Source organism: Silurus aristotelis, assembly GCF_946808225.1.
Source record: "Silurus aristotelis genome assembly, chromosome: 12".
NCBI lineage: Eukaryota > Metazoa > Chordata > Actinopteri > Siluriformes > Siluridae > Silurus > Silurus aristotelis.
In genome coordinates, this window is record NC_139585.1 from 1,920,341 (window position 1) to 1,933,040 (window position 12,700).

The following is a 12,700-nucleotide window of genomic DNA, read 5'->3' on the forward strand; positions in this document are numbered from 1 at the left end:
TTGCAAAAAAAAAAGCAGCGATGTAAAAAATATTCCTGGGGGCAGAGTAACAACAGAGACATGAAGATCTACATCTGTAAGTTACAATAAATCTCCCTTTATAGCTTTATAGAGACATACTTGAAAAGTGTGTGTGTGTGTGTGTGTGTGTGTGTGTGTGTGTGTGTGTGTGTGTGTGTGTATTGTTGAGATTGGAATGGCCGCACATCAATATGACTGTAAAACAAGAGCTTGTCTGCTGCCTGGTCATCAATATGAATGTTAAATCAATATCAATATCCGAACATGTAGAACAAAAGCCTTTACTGGTCAGCAGTTGATTTCTATGCAGACTGTATGAATAGAGAATGAATGAACACCTGAGTTTAGCAGGTGGCTCGCAAACAGGGGGAGGGAGAAAAGGATCAGACATAGTCTCAGATAAATGTTTGTAGGATTCTCATTTGTTATGAACATTTTCATAAACACATAAAATGTGAAATATAAACTCATGAGACATGTGGCTTTCAATCCAGTACTTTTCTGGATTGCTCCAGGACTGATTTCATGTATTTATATCTTCTTCTTCTTTATATATGAAGTAAAAAACAATTCAATTCAGTACTTCATCATATATAACATTATCTTTTTGAGCAATATCAACTTTTTTATATAATAGACAGTGAAGCTCAAAGTGTCTTCTTTTTAAAGATATTAAAACTGTGTATGTAGCCCACTTTTATCAGGAACTGTTAGCATTTAAATATAGGTAGGGCATTTCAGCTGTGGTCTCCTGAACACACAGCATATCTACCTTTCTCCTCTCCATCATATCAGCTCCCTCTCTCCCTTTACCAGTCATAGTACCAACATTTAAAGTACCAACCCAAACCTCCACTCTCCTTCACTTCTCCTTTCCCTGCTGTCTCTGTAGACGTCTTCCTCCTCTCCTTCTCCTCCACTCTCCTTCACTTCTCCTTTCCCTGCTGTCTCTGTAGACGTCTTCCTCCTCTCCTTCTCCTTCTCCTCCTTCAGACAACAGCAGCACAATTGACACCGGTACCCTGTTGGATAACGATACGTGTGATATCACAAATAATAAAATGGTTATATCACTGTGTATAAAGTGTTTTCTCTGTGTGCGTGAATGAGGCAACTAGGAAAGCACAGTATATTTGATTATTATTTTTATTATTTATTTTTTTGATTATTGAAATGACATGCAGAGCTTTGAGTAAACATTAAACATCAGCGTCAGGAGGATAGAAACCACAGTTTGAGGAAATATTATCTCAGTAATAATTGTGAAAAAACTTAAACTAAACTAAAAAAACCGTAACTAATCGATCGATCGATCTTTATTGTCATTGCATTGTACAGGTACACAGAAACAAAATGTAGTTTGGCATTTTCCAGAATTGCAAAAAGTAGCAATAGTGCAAAAATACAGCATGTGAATAAATATAAAGGCTATAGCAGTGCAGAGACGTGTGGACATCATTAAGAACTACAGATAGATGTTCTAAGGTTATGGCATTGAAGAGGAAATGTGCAAGCTGAATAAACAAGTCTACTATATATATATATATATATACACACACAGTGGTGATCAAAATTAGAGAACAATGTATAAACAAGTGAACAATTCTAAAATAATTTCATCTTCACTGCTCAACAGTTGAAGGAGTTTTTGTCCTGTCTATACCATGCTACCAGAACTCCTTTTCCATAAAATAACTAAGGCATTTTCAAAAAAAAAACATTATTTTGCAGAAAACACACTGATCAAAATTAGAGAACAACAATGACTGTAGAATGGAAAAATATTACAACATAAAACAGTCAGCATTAGTAGGAAGTGTCCAGGCCTCTGCTCTGAATGACTTCAGCACATCTGCGGCCACAGGACAGCACTGGTCTCTCACACTGCTCTGGTGTGATTTTGGTCCACTCTTCTTCCAGTCTCCTCCACAGTTCGGTGACTGTAGTGGGTTTCTTGGCCATAACTTTGTCGTCAAGGATTTTCCAGAGGTTCTCTATTGGGTTGGGATCAGGACTCAGGATTCAGGATTGGGTGATGAACGCAGGGAAGGAACCATATGTTGTTGAAGAAGGTTCTGATAAACATTTGCATTCACTCTGCCATGTAGCTGTATAAGAGGCCCAACTCCTGCTGCAGAAAACATGCCCCAAACCATCACACTTCCTCCTCCACTTTTCACTGACTTCTTTACACACTTTGGGTTCAGTCTTTCTCCAGTTTGTCGCCGAACATAATGTTTCCCATCGGACCCAAATAAATTAAACTTGCTTTCATCACTGAAGTGAACTTTGGACCAGTTCTCCTCTGTCCACACAACATGCTTAGTCTAGCCTTTTGATTCTTTCTGCTAATGAGAGGTTTGGTCACTGAAGAGTGGGCTTTCAGTCCAAATGTTCTTAAACGTCGAGACACTGTATGACGAGACAGATCCTTACCCTGTTCAGCGCTGAACTGGTGAGCAATTCCAGCTGCAGTGTGAAAGCTTCCGCAGTGTCCTGTCTTCTCTTGTATTTGTCTTCCGTAGACGACCAGCCTTCTTGGCGGACTTGAATGAGTTTGTGATGTGGTAAAGATTCAATATTCTTGAAATCACAGATTTGGAACGACCAACTTGTCTTGCTATGGCTGATAGGGTCATCCCTTTGGCCTTCATCTGGTCAACCTGCTGCTGGAGGCTTTCAGTCACTTTAGAACGGCCCACCATCTTGCAGAGTCAGTGAAACTGGAAGTTAGGCTGCCAGTTAAATAGGGGTTGACAGATAATCAAGGAGATTAGCACCAGGTACCAGATTAACACCAATAACTGGGAGGTATCTGAAAGTGTTCTCTATTTTTGATCAGTGTGTTTTCTGGAAAATAATGTTTTTTTTGGAAATGCCTTTTTTTCCCACGTTTTTTAAGTGGAACTGCCAAATACTCGCTTTGTCTGAGCATTTTTTAATCGGTTATGTCGATTCTTTTATGTCAACGAACCCTAATATCTCGAGCACAAAGGGGGGCAAATTTGCCACTTAACGTCGGTTATCTCGATCCGCATGACTAATCGCCGGCTTTTGCCACGTCACCTTCTCACTACCGTATTTTCGGGTATATAAGACGCGTCTTATAGAAAGTTTTACATACCCCTCACCCAGGGTGCATTTTATATACGCGAAAATACGGTAGTGAGACGGGCACTGTGCAGCCGCAGAAGAACTCGCGGAAGGGGCGGAAAAATCAAGTCTTACAGATGCTACAGGTGTAGGATACTTTTCAGAGCTGTGTGTCAGAGAGAAATGACTCGAGAATTTAATGTTGACACTGGTTAGCTTTTTGTAAAAACAAACTACACCCTGCACGTTTTTTGTGATTTTGTGAGCGATCTTTGTGTCTGCAATGTTGGAGAATATAATAAAGGTTTGTTTTGAGAATCGACGATGGTTTGTTTTGTATACTAGTAAATCTCTGCTGTTGGTTGGTGCACATATGCCTTTTGGTGTAAACAAACATGTATGTACATTTTTATAGCATGCCTTCATTAAACAAATCGCGGCAACGCTGTTGTGTAAAAAAAACCTCCAAAAACACGTGCATGTACATTCTCATTTAATAACGCACATCATGTACATAAAGAAATTTCAAGCACGTTAAATGAAAAACCAATATGGCGGCAATATATTATCTCGATCATCGGTTATCTTGACGCTTTTTGGCACACCCCAACGCCGGCGACATAACCGGGTTCCACTGTATATATATATATATATATATATATATATATATATATATATATATATATATATATATACACACATATACAGGGAGTCGTCGACTTACGACCACGATTGGTTTCGACAGACCGGTCGTAACACGATTTGGTCGTAAGTAGAGTAGGCTATACGTACAGTACTGTGAAATGATGCCGGAAGCTGGTACGCTGGTATGCCGGAAGTCGTACGCCGCGGCTAGCGATTGTGGCCGTAAAGTCGAATGGTCGTAAGTTGCATAGGTCGTAAGTCGACGACTACCTGTGTATATATACACATATACGCACACATTATATACACATATATACATGAGGATATAAAGACAAAGGTACATATAGATAAAAATAGTGCAGATGTAATGAGGAGTAATAAAGATATACTATGTAATATGTACATTGTATGTATAAAGGTTGTCAATCAAATTAAATTATTAACTCGCACATTTCTATCTGTTCTAAATGAACCATATAATAATACTTCCTGTTTTTAATACTTTAAGCAACATGGACATTTAGAAATATGAATGCAATATAGAGCATGAAGACAAAAAATTCTTGTAAATGTTTTAAAGTAATAATGGTGGTTTAAATGACGTAAATCATCAGGACATCAAACGGAACCTTTGCTTTGTTTCCACACCGACAGTTAATGAGGTGATAGCGGAGAAACTGCACCTCTTCAAGTCAAGTCCAGAAGCTTTTATATACGTATATATAAAATCATAGACATTTTACAGATTTAAATGATGTATTGTTTTTATCTGTGCGATCAATAAAGACAGTAATTGAAGTTCGTTTCGCCATTATGAGGGAAAAACCCACAAAACGCCACTCAGAGGGTTAATTGTGTGAATCATGGAGGATTTGGTGTTTGATTTAAAACTTGGCGCATAAATAAAACAAATGTTTACTGATTAAAAATATTTTTCTGTGAAGTGTATTTATTTATTTTACATCTAAGTTAAGATGTCGGGAATAAGTGTATGTTTTGCTGGGGGTTTTAATTTGCCTCTTTTATAATTGGTTATTTATTTATATCTTTTATTAAAATGGTAAAAACAGAAATGCACACTGAATTGATAGCGCGTTAATAACATTTAGTGCCGTTTAAAAGAATTTTAATTTTGACAGCCTAATTATATATACAGTGTATATATATATATATATATATATATATATATATATATATATATATATATATATATATATATATATATATATATATTAATACAAAACGAATTAAAAATATTGAATGTATTCAGGCTGAAGATCCACATATAAACCACAAGCAGAGAAAAGATGATGGTGACCAGGAATGTGTCTGATCTCAGTCATGTTTACATCACTGACTCCCTCTGTCTCTTCCACGTTAGCTTTACTTCGGAGCGCTTAGCCACACGGCTAAAATGCTTACAGCCGATACCCTCGAGAGCCGACTAAGCACGCTTCTAAGCTAAGCAAACAACACATTGGCTGCGTGTCTAAACTAAAACGTCGGGTAGAGTGTACTTTCTCCAGCGCAGAGAACCTTTTCTCGGCGTGGTGTGGGACTCGGCCAGGTTGCAGGCACGGTTGTCTCCCGCCCGGATCAAAGACATCCTCACCGCAGTCAGGAGGGTAGGGGCAGGCCAGCCACTCACTGTGAGGCAGTTCCGGAGGCTGCGGAGTCTCATGGCGGCAGCGTCCAGTGTAATTCCACTCGGCCTCCTCCACTTGAGGCCCCTCCAGTGGTGGCTCTGGGGCAGAAGGGTTCTCCCCCAGAGGGAGTCCGTATCGTGCCATCAAGGTCTCGCACCTTGCACAACTGGGAGATTCTCGTGTGGTCCCAGGACAAATTCCTCCCATTGAGAGGCGTTTACATCCCAGGATGGTTGGATGTCCTGTAGAGACAGTTGCTGCCATGGTACGGTCGTGGCCGAGGCTACGCCTGTGCGCCTTTTCCCCGATCATGCTGCTCTTGGGAGTTCTGGAAAGAGTTCACCAGGAAGGAGTCTGTCTCCTCCTGGTACCACCTCAATGACCAGGCAAGCCATGGTTTGTCGACCTGGTATCCCTACTCGAGGGCCCTCTGTCGATATTCCTCCCAGAAGGGATCTCCTCTCGCAGAACCCTGGTTCACCCCTGCCCGGAGTTGTGGAGGCTGTTGCTGTGGCCCCTGAGGGGGCACAGTTTGTACCAGCTGGTCTCCCTACCGAAGTAATAGAGGCCCTTCTCCACTACAAAGCTCCCTCCATGAGGAGGTTGTACGCCACATGATAACAACTGTTCACGTCACAGTGTCAGCACCATGACTTGTACCCAGTTAACTGCCCGGCCAGTTCAGTTCTGGTGTTTTACAGGAACAGTTTGCCATGGGGTTAACCCCTTCGACCCTGAAGGTTTACGTGTCCGCCATCGCGGCATATATCACCCCACCTACGGGGCAGTCCTTGGGTAGGCACCCTCTGGTGAGGCGTTTCCCAGAGTGCCTTTCTGGGACTTGGCAGTTGTGTTGGCGGCTCTATCTGAGCCCCCCCTTGAGCCCTTGGCCGAGGTGGCCCATAGGTTCCTTTACGGTTAAGACCGGTACGGTTAAGACCATCTTCCTCTTGGCGATTTTCTCCCTGAAGAGGATCGGGGATCTGAAGGCTCTGTCCGTAGCCCCGTCCCGCCTGGAGTTTGCCACTGGCATGGCCAGAGTGTTTCTATACATGAAACCTGGGTACGTACCAAAGGTGTAACCCTAGTTCCCCGAGGGAATGAGGCGCTGCGTCTCCGTGCCACACTCCCTGCATCCCTGCGGCGCTTACCTTCTCTCTTTGCAGAAGCTATTGTCGCTACCTCCGCACAGCCATCTTGTAGCTTCCTGGATTACGGGACTTCGCCTGTCTATGACGTCACGTCTTGCCTATTGGCCAGATTTCACACGTGGTTCAAAAAGGGAGCGAAATGACAATTTTTTTAACTCTGTAATTGTACTGCATTTGGTCTGTTTTAACAGATTTTGGAAAAGAACTGACCTTAAAACCATTTACCAATCCCAATTAGCAATTAACAGAATCAACTAGTACCACATCAACAAAAGGTATTATCCAATAAACAAAAATGATGGCAAGCTTTTATAAAATTTAAAAAAGGTTGTATGATTTGACTAACGTTGTTGTGCATTTATTAGGGTAACCCAGCCATTAGGGGGGCACAAGCCAGTGCACTCTTAGTGCCGGTCCCAAGCCCGGGTAAATGGGGAGGGTTGCGTTAGGAAGGGCATCCAGCGTAAAACATGTGCCAAATCAAATATGCGGATCACAAATGAGAATTTCATACCGGATCGGTCGAGGCCTGGGTTAACAACGACCGCCACAGGTATCGTTAGCCGACAGGGTACCGGTGGAAATTGGGCTACTGTTGGCCGAAGGAGGAGAAGGAGAGGAGGAAGATGTCTACAGAGACGGCAGGAAAAGGAGCAGTGTAGGAGAGTAGAGGTTCGGGTTGGTACTTTAAATGTTGGTACTATGACGGGTAAAGGGAGAGAGGTAGCTGATATGATGGAGAGGAGAAAGGTAGATATGCTGTGTGTTCAGGAGACCAAGTGGAAAGGGAGTAAGGCCAGGAACATTGGAGGTGGGTTTAAACTGTTTTATCATGGTGTGGATGGAAAGAGAAATGGTGTAGGGGTGATTCTGAAGGAAGAGTACAGTAAGAGTGTATTGGAGGTGAAGAGAGTTTCTGATAGGGTGATGATCGTGAAGGTGGAGGTTGAAGGGATGATGATAAATGTCATCAGTGCCTATGCTCCACAAGTTGGCTGTGAGATGGAGGAGAAGGAAAGATTCTGGAGTGAATTAGATGAAGTGGTAGATGGTGTACCTAGGAAAGAACGATTGGTGATTGGGGCAGACTATAATGGGCATGTAGGAGAAGGGAACAGAGGTGATGAGGAGGTGATGGGTAGGTATGGTTTTAAGGAGAGGAATGTGGAAGGGCAGATGGTGGTAGATTTTGCTGAAAGGATGGAAATGGCAGTGGTGAACACGTATTTTAAGAAGAAGGAGGATCATAGGGTGATGTATAAGAGTGGAAGAAGGTGCACACAGGTGGATTATGTTCTGTGTAGGAGATGCAACCTGAAGGAGATTGGAGACTGTAAGGTGTTGGCGGGGGACAGTGTAGCTAGACAGCATCGGATGGTGGTCTGTAGGATGGTTTTGGAGGCGAAGAAGAAGAGGAGGAAAGTAAGGATTGAAAGAAGAATAAGATGGTGGAAATTGAAGGAGGAAGAGTGTAGTGTGAGGTTCAGGGAAGAGGTCAGACAGGGGCTTGGTGGTGGTGAAGAGGTGCCGGATGATTGGGCAACTACTGCAGGAGTGATGAGGGAGGCAGCTAGAAAAGTACTTGGTGTGACATCTGGAAATAGAAAGCAAGACAAGGAGACGTGGTGGTGGAATGAAGAAGTGCAGGAGAGCATTAGGGGAAAGAGGTTGGCAAAACAGAAGTGGGATCGACAGAGTGATGAGAAAAGTAGGCAGGAGTACAAGGAGATGCGGCAGCAGGTAAAAAGGGATGTGGCGAAAGCCAAGGAAAAGGCATATGAGGAGCTGTATAAGAGGTTGGACACTAAGGAAGGAGAAAAGGATTTATACCGATTGGCCAGGCAGAGGGACCGAGCTGGGAAGGATGTACTGCAAGTTAGAGCAATAAAGGATGGAGAGGGAAATGTGTTGACTAATGAGGAGAGTGTGTTGAGAAGATGGAGGGAGTATTTTGAGCAGCTGATGAATGAGGAAAATCAGAGAGAGAGAAGGTTGGAGGATGTGGAGTTGGTGAAGCAGGATGTAGATAGGATAAGTAAGGAGGAAGTGAGAGCAGCGATTAAGAGGATGAAGAATGGAAAGTCGGTTGGACCAGATGACATACCGGTAGAAGCGTGGAGATGTTTAGGAGAGATGGCAGTGGAGTTTTTAACCAGATTGTTTAACAGGATTCTGGAAGGGGAGAGGATGCCTGAGGAATGGAGAAGGAGTGTGCTGGTACCGATCTTTAAGCATAAGGGAGATGTGCAGACCTGCAGTAACTACAGGGGAATTAAGTTGATCAGTCACACCATGAAGTTATGGGAAAGAGTAGTGGAAGCCAGGCTGAGAGAAGAGGTGACCATCTGTGAGCAACAGTATGGTTTCATGCCGAGGAAGAGCACCACAGATGCCTTATTTGCTTTGAGGATGTTGATGGAGAAGTATAGAGAAGGACAGAAGGAGCTGCATTGTGTATTTGTGGATTTAGAGAAAGCGTACGACAGGGTGCCGAGAGAGGAGTTGTGGTATTGTATGAGGAAGTCAGGTGTGTCAGAGAAGTATGTGAGGGTGGTGCAGGACATGTATGAGGACAGTGTGACGGCAGTGAAGTGTGCAGTAGGTACGACAGACTGGTTCAGGGTGAAGGTTGGACTGCATCAAGGATCGGCCCTGAGCCCTTTCCTGTTTGCAGTGGTGATGGACAGGTTGACGGACGAGGTCAGACAGGAGTCTCCCTGGACTATGATGTTTGCAGATGATATTGTGATTTGTGGGGAGAGTAGAGAGCAGGTTGAGAAGAGCCTGGAGAGGTGGAGATATGCGCTTGAGAGAAGGGGAATGAAAATCAGTAGGAGTAAGACAGAGTACATGTGTGTAAATGAGAGGGAGGGCAGTGGAGTGATGCGGTTGCAGGGAAAAGAGGTGGAGAAGGTGGAGGAGTTCAGGTACCTGGGGTCAACAGTGCAAAGTAATGGAGAGTGTGTTAGAGAAGTAAAGAAAAGAGTGCAGGCAGGGTGGAGTGGGTGGAGAAGAGTGACAGGAGTGATTTGTGATAGTAGGGTATCTGCAAGAATGAAAGGGAAAGTTTATAGGACTGTGGTGAGACCTGCGATGTTGTATGGATTAGAGACAGTGGCATTGAGTAAAAGACAGGAGGTGGAGCTGGAGGTAGCAGAGCTGAAGATGTTAAGGTTTTCGTTGGGAGTGACGAGGATGGACAAGATTAGAAATAAGTTTATTAGAGGGACAGCACATGTAGGATGTTTTGGTGACAAGGTGAGGGAGGCGAGATTGAGATGGTTTGGACATGTGCAGAGAAGGGACATGAATTATATTGGTAGAAAAATGCTGAAGATGGAGCCACCAGGTAGGAGGAAAAGAGGAAGGCCAAGGAGGAGGTTCATGGATGTGGTGAGGGAAGACATGCAGGTAGTTGGTGTGAAAGAGGCAGATGTAGAGGAAAGGGTGGTATGGAGACGGATGATCCGCTGTGGCGACCCCTAATGGGAGCAGCCGAAAGAAGAAGAAGAAGTTGTGCATTTATTTAGGTGCTAAGGTTTTTAAGAAAAAAAAAAAAGTGAAAGTGAAGTGAAAGTGGCTGAAAAACAACTGTACACTTCCATGAAATCTTGCAGAGAGCCAGGAAAAAAACAGAGTGTGATTCCTGTATAAAAGCTGAACCTGTATAATTGAAAGACCTGGATTGGCTGGCTGTTAAGTTAAGAATGGATAACGTCTCTTAAAAAGAAGATATGAGCCAGAAAATGCCCTGCATGGTTACATTTTTGTTCTATTTGCAAAGATCACAGCCATTAGGGTTGCACAAGCCAGTGCACTCTTAGTGCCGGTCCCAAGCCCAGGGGAGGGTTGCGTTAGGAAGGGCATCCAGCATAAAACGTGCCAAATCAAATATCAAATTCTAAAATCAGAGCAAAGTCCAATGGAGGGGTAAGGTAGCCACATGAGACAGCAGAAATTGGTCCGCTGTTTCAGTGTAGATGTGACACAGGAGGCTGAGTGACGCTGTGCAGAAAAACTTAAGCAGAATAAGACACTAATGAGATAAAAAAAAAAAAAAAAAGCGTTTTAATAACATGTATTAAGTAAATACGAAAAGAAAACAAGGTACTTAACCCTCTGGAGTCTGAGGGTGTTTTTGGCCTCTTGAGAGATTTTGACATGCTCTGACATTTGGTTCTTTTTAGTTGATTTTAAAATATATTATTGACAAAAGACTTATTACACTGTATTCAGCACAAACTTGGCTACCATAATATGTAAACAACTTATGTGTGTTTGTATTTTTGACAAAATAAGGTTTATGCATGGTTTAAAAAAAAAAAAAAAAACACTGAAATAAGGCCACAAAACACTATAGTAAACATGTTTTTACAAGACTTTTTGAGAACAGAGCTTCTAATGTGAAATCATGCATGGCATGGAAACTTAACCCTCAGAGTTGGTCCGTTTTGGCACTACTTTCTGTGACGCTACAAAGCTCGGCAAGAAGTTGTTTCAAAAATTATTTATGGGACACGTTACCATACAGTTCTTTATGCACAATGAAACTGTCGGTGGCAGCGATGTCCAAGAAGTGTAGAAAAATCTTTCGGTACCACTTCATTGTTTTGTGCTGTGCTGTGTAGTATTGTAACAGTTGATCAGACAGGTCAACGCCCCCCATGTGCTGGTTGTATGCAGTTACAAGTGCAGTGCCTGGAAATGTCTTTGTGCAGGTGCTTGATCACATCTGTTTATGAAACACACACACAGACACATGAACATCACTAATTGTATCATTGATAAAGTTGTTTGCATATGTCATACAATGCAATAATGATTCAAACTAAATATAATTTAAGAAAATATAAAATATGTACTTACTCAGGATGATTCTCGGTCGAACTCAAAATGGAGCGACGTCCGCATGGCCTGGTGTGAGTTTCCAGTGAAGGCAGGGGTGATGCAGCCACATTCCTAAAAATTACCAAACAGTATATTATAGGATGATGAACTTGAACAATATATATTTGTTAGCATGCATTGTACATATAGCATTTACACCTAAGCATTCCGGAACATATCTGCTAGCTAACACTACATAACAGCCTTTTAGGATGATCAGTGACACCAACCAAAACTGAACTGAGGCTAAAATATAACTTTATATAACATCAACAATATTTAGGGCATACAATTACAAACAGTTAATGTTATAAATGAGCAGATATTGGCGGATTTCTGTTGTAACATTAAAAGGCAATGCTGACAAAAGCTAGGCAGAGATGTTTACAAACAATATTAGTTTTATATGATCAGAATGTAAGACTTAATAACTTACTCATCGTAGCAACTTGCTGGAAAGTCCTCGCTCTTCAAAATGCAAACGATCCTCATCGGAATCGCAGTCTTCTTCAGATGAAAAGGTAAATTCTCTGGCATTGTTTTATGCCACTGTCCAGGGGTAGTGTGACTCAACGTGTGAACTGTTTTACCTGTGAATAGCGGGGGGGCGTGTCCGGTCGCAGCTCATTATCAGATAATACAGCAGTCTCATACCCCTCCCTGGCCCGCCGACTGCTCTGGAGACCGCCGAGGCCCTCTTTCACCATGTGTTTTTGAACTTTGGTCTCTACCGTCCTACCGGGCAGGGGACCAGGTATGGCTTTCCACGGAGAACCTGCGGCTCCGCCTCCCATGTACAAAACTAAACCCCCGGTTCATCGGGCCGTTCCTGGTCCTACCAGCTCGACCTCCATCCTCGGTACCGGATTCACTGGGTTCATGTCAGGGTTTTGATGTCAGGGAACAGCCTGCCTCGTCGTCCCACGGCTCCGCACACACACGTAGCCTGTCCCCATCATACTAAGCACCGGCACCTGCGGCTCATTAACCAGCAGCCCTACTTAAACCCCTAGCCTTCACTCACTCACCATCAGTTGAACTTACTTACGTGGGAGAACACATATGACTGCACTAGTTATGTTCTACGTTTCAGTGGATACCCCGCGATCTCACTTTCTCCCGAGACCGCTCAGATCTTCCTTCACGAAGACCTCTTTTTTGTTTCGTTCCATGTTTTGGTTTGTTTTACGTTTGTTTCTGTTCATTCTGTTCATTAAAAGAACCAGCTATTTCACAACTCCGGTTTTGCTTCGTCAC

General features: G+C 42.9%; 1 long non-coding RNA gene across 1 annotated transcript; it reads right to left on the minus strand.

Annotated features, from left to right (window-relative positions):
- Positions 1 to 11,081: 11,081 nt before the first annotated feature.
- Positions 11,082 to 11,998, minus strand: LOC310735102. The gene is made up of 3 exons (XR_014536221.1): positions 11,880 to 11,998; positions 11,423 to 11,515; positions 11,082 to 11,288 (listed from the first exon to the last, which is right to left on the minus strand). It is a non-coding gene; the product is annotated as an uncharacterized lncRNA (long non-coding RNA).
- Between the last annotated feature and the right edge of the window lie 702 nt (positions 11,999 to 12,700).